The following is a 7,007-nucleotide window of genomic DNA, read 5'->3' as shown; positions in this document are numbered from 1 at the left end:
TTGGGAACCCCAAGAGGAAGGTGTGATGCGTACAGCAGCAAGTTTTCCCTCAGTAAGAAACCAAGGTTATCGAACCAGTAGGAGTCAAGGAACACGTGAAGGTTGTTGGTGGAGGAGTGTAGTGCGACGCAACACCAGTGAAACCGGCGCCAACATGGAACCTGCACAACACAATCAAGATACTTTGCCCCAACGTAACAGTGAGGTTGTCAATCTCACCGGCTTGCTGAAAACAAAGGATTAAACGTATAGTGTGGAAGATGATGTTTGTTTGCAAAGAACGAGTAGAGAACAATGATTGCAGTAGATTGTATTCAGATGTAAAAGAATGGACCGGGGTCCACAGTTCACTAGTGGTGTCTCTCCAATAAGATAAATAACATGCTGGGTGAACAAATTACAGGCGGGCAATTGACAAATAAACACTACAAGAAAAGTTCTGATACACAACGTCTCGAAATCGTCCGCTAAGGGGTATTTTTCGTCGCCTATGGGCCTAACCCGACGATATGGGTTCTGTTGTGGAAACTGCGTCAGGCAAAGTCCTACGACGATTTTTTCGGTCCGTCGCGCTTGGGCGCCCTTCCGCCACGGAAAATCGGACCGTTGCCCAAGTGTTTCCGGGAGCCCGTTGATCGCCGACGTCATGCAAACTGACACGTGGCAGACGCCGTTAACTGGCAGTTAACGGCGTTAACCGGCTGAAACCCCGTGGTAGATGGTAGGCCCACACGAGGCCTGCCACGTCTTAAGCGGGCCGGCTGTGACGCCCCGGAACCGGTACCATGAGGATCGCAGCGAACCCGCCGAAATCCGCACGATATCGATTCAGAGACGCCCTCCGACACGACGTGCGCAACAAATCACACACATGATGCCAGAGGAATTAACACGAGCGGTAACATTACAACAGGATTACAATGGAGCCCACAAGAAACATATATTACAAGAACGACTCCAACGAGTCAAGATACAAATATACAATACAAAGATCCAAATCATACAGAAGATCGAATACGTCCGAGTACGGACAAGATACAAATTGGACTAAGAGTCCCGAAGATAACCGATGGCGTCCATAACCCTGCCCAGGCCAAGCCGGAAGGGTAACCTTGCTAACGTCGTCGTCTCGTACCTGTCAAAGTCGGGCCATCGGTTGCCGACACAAGGGAGGAAGCAAAAGAGAAAGGGAAAAGGCGAGAGTAAGTACCAAGGAACGAACTCCGGCACGTACTTAGCGAGACTAGAAATGGCTATGCTCGCCGAGCGAGTATAAATATATATCGCCTGGGGCTTATGGTAGGTTTAGCGGCAACAAAACTATAACCAATAGAGACACGCTACAACATCCGTCTACTCAGAGAAGATAAGAAAGCGCACAAGGTAATAGATAAATACTACACAAACATAACCCAGCCAAATACACATATCCCCTTCAACAAAGCGAAGAGGCAATGTAAAAGGCACTCAACGGTGGACAAGTTTTATTGGGTATCGGTTGTAGTAATGCTATATTACTACGCAAGTTATTAACAGATTATTAGCAACAAGATAACGGTGTAAGTTGTTCTATGATCAAGCTATACAATTCCAAGTCGTCCATAACCGCGGACACGGCTTATCGATAAGATGTACACCCTGCAGGGGTTGCCCAAATGTAACCATACGCATGCTCGACCCGCTTCTTACGGGCGATGTCTCACAACAAGACCGTTCCCAGTTCAACAAGAAAGTCTAGGGGGCCACCCAACTAAGCTACCCGTGACGAAGTCCGGCCGTACTCCGAGACGGACCCGGAGGTTGCGTAGGCGTCTAGGCGGGCACTAACGGCCAAGCACTAGATAAGTCGTCTAGCAATTATGCGGTGCAAGACAGAAATAAACCACCCGAAGGCAACAGGAAGTAAACACCCGAAGGCAACAATATATAAACATGCATGCGCCAAATAAAACCAAGGCTGTGGCCCCCTTTTCAACTAACTTGAGAAAAGGTAATGGGTGAGGGGGTCCTGATAATCGTCCCCACGCATGGGTAGAGCGCTCAATCTCGGAACAGATAACAAGAACTCGGGTCCTAGGGGACATTAGCGAGTCAAAGTTCCGATGCTTTCGCAAAGGGGCTCACAGATGCCTCTGCTTACAATTTTAGTTGTTAACAAATAAGTAAAGCATGTGTATCTCCAACAACTGATATATCATGTGATAACCTCCCAACAACCCAACATATCCCGATAACAGATCGAGATAAACAACAGAGCCTAAACACGCCTACGACTCGCAAGGCTCAAACATCAAGCAACGGCTATGGATAAGGAATGATATATATAGGATTATTATGGCAAACAAGTGGAATAGGACACGTGACTCGATAAAGAATCGCAACATAAGGATAGCAGTGCGAGGGAGAGAGTAAATAGGTGAAGAGAGAGGGCTCGCCTGTGAAAAGCTGCAGAAGCACTTGTCGGAGAACTCGTCGTATCTCACAACACCACTTCGCGATCCTATCCGGGAAGAAGCAAATGCTGGGACAAACAACGGGTGCAAGTCTTACTACTACGGATAAAGAACCGGCATGATCAAAATGGTATGCATGGCATGGCAATTATGATGCGATGCAACTTATCCAATTTAACCGGAGTCGGAACCCCGGACAAGCAAATTAGGTTGGAGTTGCATTTTCTACCGTCAAAGTTAATGGTTGATTAGCATGGTATAACATGGCAACGGTGCACTACTTCAATATTAAACGGAGCGGGGAAACCTTAGGTGGATATCCGAAATACTCCGCAAATATGTTAGGTATACATGCACAACTATCAACGCGCGTCATGATGCGAGATGCAAACAGATGAACGGATGGCATATTCATGTTCCTTGTGTTTTTCTGATCAAATTTCATATATAAAACATTTTATTTCGAGTAACAAATTTAGAGATATGATTTTTGCAAGAACTACACAATTCCTGCAAAACAAAACAGAAACGAATGGGGCTGAACCTGCGCTATTTCTGGGCCAGATCTAGCCAGCTTCGGTGTCAGATTGAGCTGGGCCGCACCGGGCGTTGATCTGAGCCGGAGGACTTGGGCCGAGGCCCATTAGTGGCGCTAGATCTAAATCAAGGAATTCAGAGAGCAAAAAGATGGCTTAATTAGCCTGATTCGGAAATTGAACTCATGATCTCTTGGACCAGGAGCGTGCAGCTTACCACTGCTCTGCTGTTCAGGACATGTTTAGAGGAGGACGTGGAGGAAGTTGAACCAAACAGTGACGGTGATGAATCTTCGAAAGCTGCAACCATGGCGGGGAGGGTTCTGGTCGACCACGGCCTGACGGTTCGGGGCGAACTGGGGCAAGCCACTAGGCTTCGGGGGAGCGCCTCGTTTTGGGGAGCCAGGACGTGGCCGTGCGGAGTCCAAACGGTCGCCGGAGTGCCGCCGGCGAGGAGCTCCTGCGGCAGTATGGTGATGGTCAACGGCGGCAAAACAAAATAGAGGAAGAATGAGGCGCGTAAGAGGCTCAGGAGACGCACCACTTTACCAGGAGCATGGTGGTGTGGTCAAGGTCGCCGGAGGATGGCCGGAGTGGCCGGAATCGAGGATTATCTCGCCGGCGTCGGAGAGGGAATCGGCGATTTTACGGGCGATTGGAGAGGTTCCAGTTCGATTCCTCGCATGAGGATGGAGAGGACGACGAGGCGCATCCGCCGGTGGTCTCAGCTCTGCGAGGGGTGGCCTGGTTCGACGGTGCCATGGAGGGGAAGGTGCGGTCCTGGTTTGCTCGCTTACAGAGAAGGAAAGAAAGGAAAAGAGAAGGAAGGAGGTGGCGGCGCGAGGAGGAAGGAAGAAGGAGGGCGCTAGGGTTTGCCCACGCGCTGGCGGCGGCTTAAAAGGGAGAGGAGGCGCAGCGTGGGTGCGGTGGTTGGGAGGGTGACGTGAGACACGAGAGAGTCACGCCTCCTGCGTGCTCCGTTGGAGAAGATGACAACGAGGAGAGGCTCCTCTTGAAGGGGTACGGGCCAGGTGGAGATGGGCCAGAGAGAGAGGAGAAGATGGGCCACCGGGAAGAAAAAGAAGAGGGGAGGGAATGGGCCAGGAAAGAGAAAGGAGCCCAGGAGAGGGGATAGAGTTTCTTTTGATTTAAAAACCAGAATTGAAAACCTTTTGAAACCAAACAAGACATCACCAATTTTATTTTGAATTCTTAAATCACTGAAAATAATTTTGTTTGTTTGATACCTTTATAGTTTAGGGTTTTACTTTAAAAGAAAGGACAAGGGGGACGGTTTATTATAAAACCAATATGAGAGGGAAACCGAAATAATTTTTATTTAAAAATTACTTTTATTTTATGAAAACTTGTGGATGATATGATGCATGATGCATGATGATGCACAAAAGAAAAAGGAACAAACAAATCTAATAGGGGTACTACCCGGGGCCGTTACACCGGCCCATTAAGTTTGCGGGCCGGGCCAGCTGACTTAGTTTGACCGGTCAACTATATAGCTGGGCTGGTCCATTAGTTACGTGGGTCGGGCCTAACCTCTAAGGTTGACTGGTCAAAACTTTAATGGGCCGGCCCACTAAGCATGTGGGCCGGCCGAATGCACTCGTTTGACCGGTCAACGAGCAAAAGGGCCGGCCCACAAGACATGTGGGACCCACTTTCTCGTTATCGGGCCGGCCCATTTACAAAGTGGGGTCCACATTAAAGCAACTGGGCCGGCCCAAGAAGTTAGTGGGCCGGCCCAATTAGCATGTGGGTCCCACTTTCCTGCTATCGGGCCGGCCCATTTAGTACGTGGGGTCCACATTAGATCAAATGGGCCGGCCCAACAAGCCAGTGGGCCGGGCCAAAAGCACCGGTGGGTCCCACTTTCCTGTTAAAGGGCCAGCCCATTTAGTATGTGGGGTCCACCATATAGCAAGTGGGCCGGCCCAACAAGATAGTGGGCCGGGCCATAAACACAGGTGGGTCCCACTTTCCTGCTAAAGGGCCGGCCCATTTAGTATGTGGGGTCCACCATATAGCAAGTGGGCCGGCCCAACACGCTAGTGGGCCGGGCCAAAACACTGGTAGGTCCCACTTTCGTCTTAAAGGGCCGGCCCATTTAGTATGTGGGGTCCACTATATAGCAAGTGGGCCGGCCCAACAAGATAGTGGGCCGGGCCAAAAACACTGGTGGGTCCCACTTTCGTCTTAAAGGGCCGGCCCATTTAGTATGTGGGGTCCACCACAAAAGCAATTGGGCTGGCCCAACTAGGTAGTGGGCCGGCCCAGTAGTGGGTGGGGTCCACCTTAAAGCAAGTGGGCCGGCCCAATTAGAGTGTGGGGTCCACAGTAAATCAAATGGGCTGGCCCAATAAGTAAGTGGGCCAGCCTGTTTAGTTGCTGTTTATATGCCGGCGTAAAAGGCGCTTTAGGATTTTGCGGGCGGCACGTATGTGATTTCGCTTAATTGGGCCGTTTAAGGGATGGGAATTCGTGATTTAGATGCGAGAATATTTACGCAGCATTGATTTACGTCGGATAGCCTCACTTACCACAAGCACCAAAGAAAAAATGCGCGAAAGAACTATAAAAACTAACTAAATATTACATCACCGCAAGGCTTTGAAAAAATATTACGGAACCCGGAGAAATTGAATGGTAATTAAACCTAGCAATACAATGAAGCGATCCGGCAATCTTTTAAGTTGTCCATGCAGCACCTATATCTGAAACAAAGACATTACAAGTTAAGACAGCAACAATGGAAACGCAAAGACACTACAATATTGTTTGCCAAAGAATTTGGAACTCATCATTTCGTCGTTATAACAAGATCATTGTAATGCGCACAATAAGCAAACAAAGAGTGCATGCCGCATACCAACAACCAATATAACAGAGCATGTTAGAATGAAACAAGCAGACTTACTACTGTCGAGTCCCATGCAAACCAACATGTTCGGGGAGTACAAAATTGGCATGAACAACATAGTAGCAGGCTATAAATTTTGTAACAACGACCGAGCAAGATGAAGTTATGATGGCTACATCTACAGAGCAGGGAATGTAAACCAAAAATAGAAGTTACGATGGCAAAAGCTAAAGAGGAGGGAATGTGAACCAACATGTGCCAAGTGCAATTACTTAATTTTGGCCGTGAACTAAATAATACTCCCGAACTTATAGTGAAGGGGATGCAAATCAAGATGTTTCGGGATATAAACTTGTAATGAGCAACACATAGAGGATAGTTAATGCCGGAGCTTAGGATGGACCAGATACGTAATATAGTGGGATCACCCGTGAACTTGTATAAGAGGGAATGCAAACCAATATGTTCAGCTTTCCATATGTGAGCGTCATGCCAAGTCAGAGAAACAAGTCAATAATGCAGCTTTTGAAGAACAAGATGGCACGCAAAATTATTATCTAGTAGTATGACAAGTTTATTTGTACTACAGGCTAGATAGCAGAGTGATAGCATGCCAAACTAAGTCCTTACTTTGTTAGCTTACAATGAACTAGATACAAAACAATGGCATCACCCGTAGTACAGGGAATGCAAGCCAACATGTTCATGGAGTAAAAAATTGGCACAAACAACATAGTAGCAGGCCATAATTTTTGTAACAACGACCGAGCAAGATAAAGTTATGATGGCTAGATCTACAGAGCAGGGAATGTAAACCAAATATAGAAGTTACGATGCCAAAAGCTATAGAGCAGGGAATGCGAACCAACATGTGCAATTACTTAAAATTGGCCATGAACTAAATAATAGCAGGATGTTACTATAATACCTATAATTTTTGTAACAACGACCGAGCAAGATAGAAGTTATGATGGCTACATCTACAGAGCAGGGAATGCAAACCAAAATGTTCAATCGCTTAAAGTTAGCAATGAAGTAGAAAATAGCAACGTGTTACGGTCATAGCTAGGAATGAACTAAAAGAGCTTCAGACAAACAAGCATCTGAACCCAGAACATGGCGCTAAAACAAGGGACTTACATT

The 7,007-nt window shown here is 47.5% G+C and overlaps 1 long non-coding RNA gene across 1 annotated transcript; it reads right to left on the bottom strand.

Annotated features, from left to right (window-relative positions):
• Positions 1-2,495: 2,495 nt before the first annotated feature.
• Positions 2,496-3,358, bottom strand: LOC124699165. Its single transcript, XR_007001303.1, has 3 exons — positions 3,207-3,358; positions 2,998-3,111; positions 2,496-2,521 (listed from the first exon to the last, which is right to left on the bottom strand). It is a non-coding gene; the product is annotated as an uncharacterized LOC124699165 (long non-coding RNA).
• Positions 3,359-7,007: the final 3,649 nt, after the last annotated feature.

This window comes from Lolium rigidum, chromosome 3, assembly GCF_022539505.1.
Source record: "Lolium rigidum isolate FL_2022 chromosome 3, APGP_CSIRO_Lrig_0.1, whole genome shotgun sequence".
Classification (NCBI taxonomy): domain Eukaryota; kingdom Viridiplantae; phylum Streptophyta; class Magnoliopsida; order Poales; family Poaceae; genus Lolium; species Lolium rigidum.
Note: the sequence above shows the minus strand (reverse complement) of the source record. Positions and strands in the feature narration are given on the sequence as shown.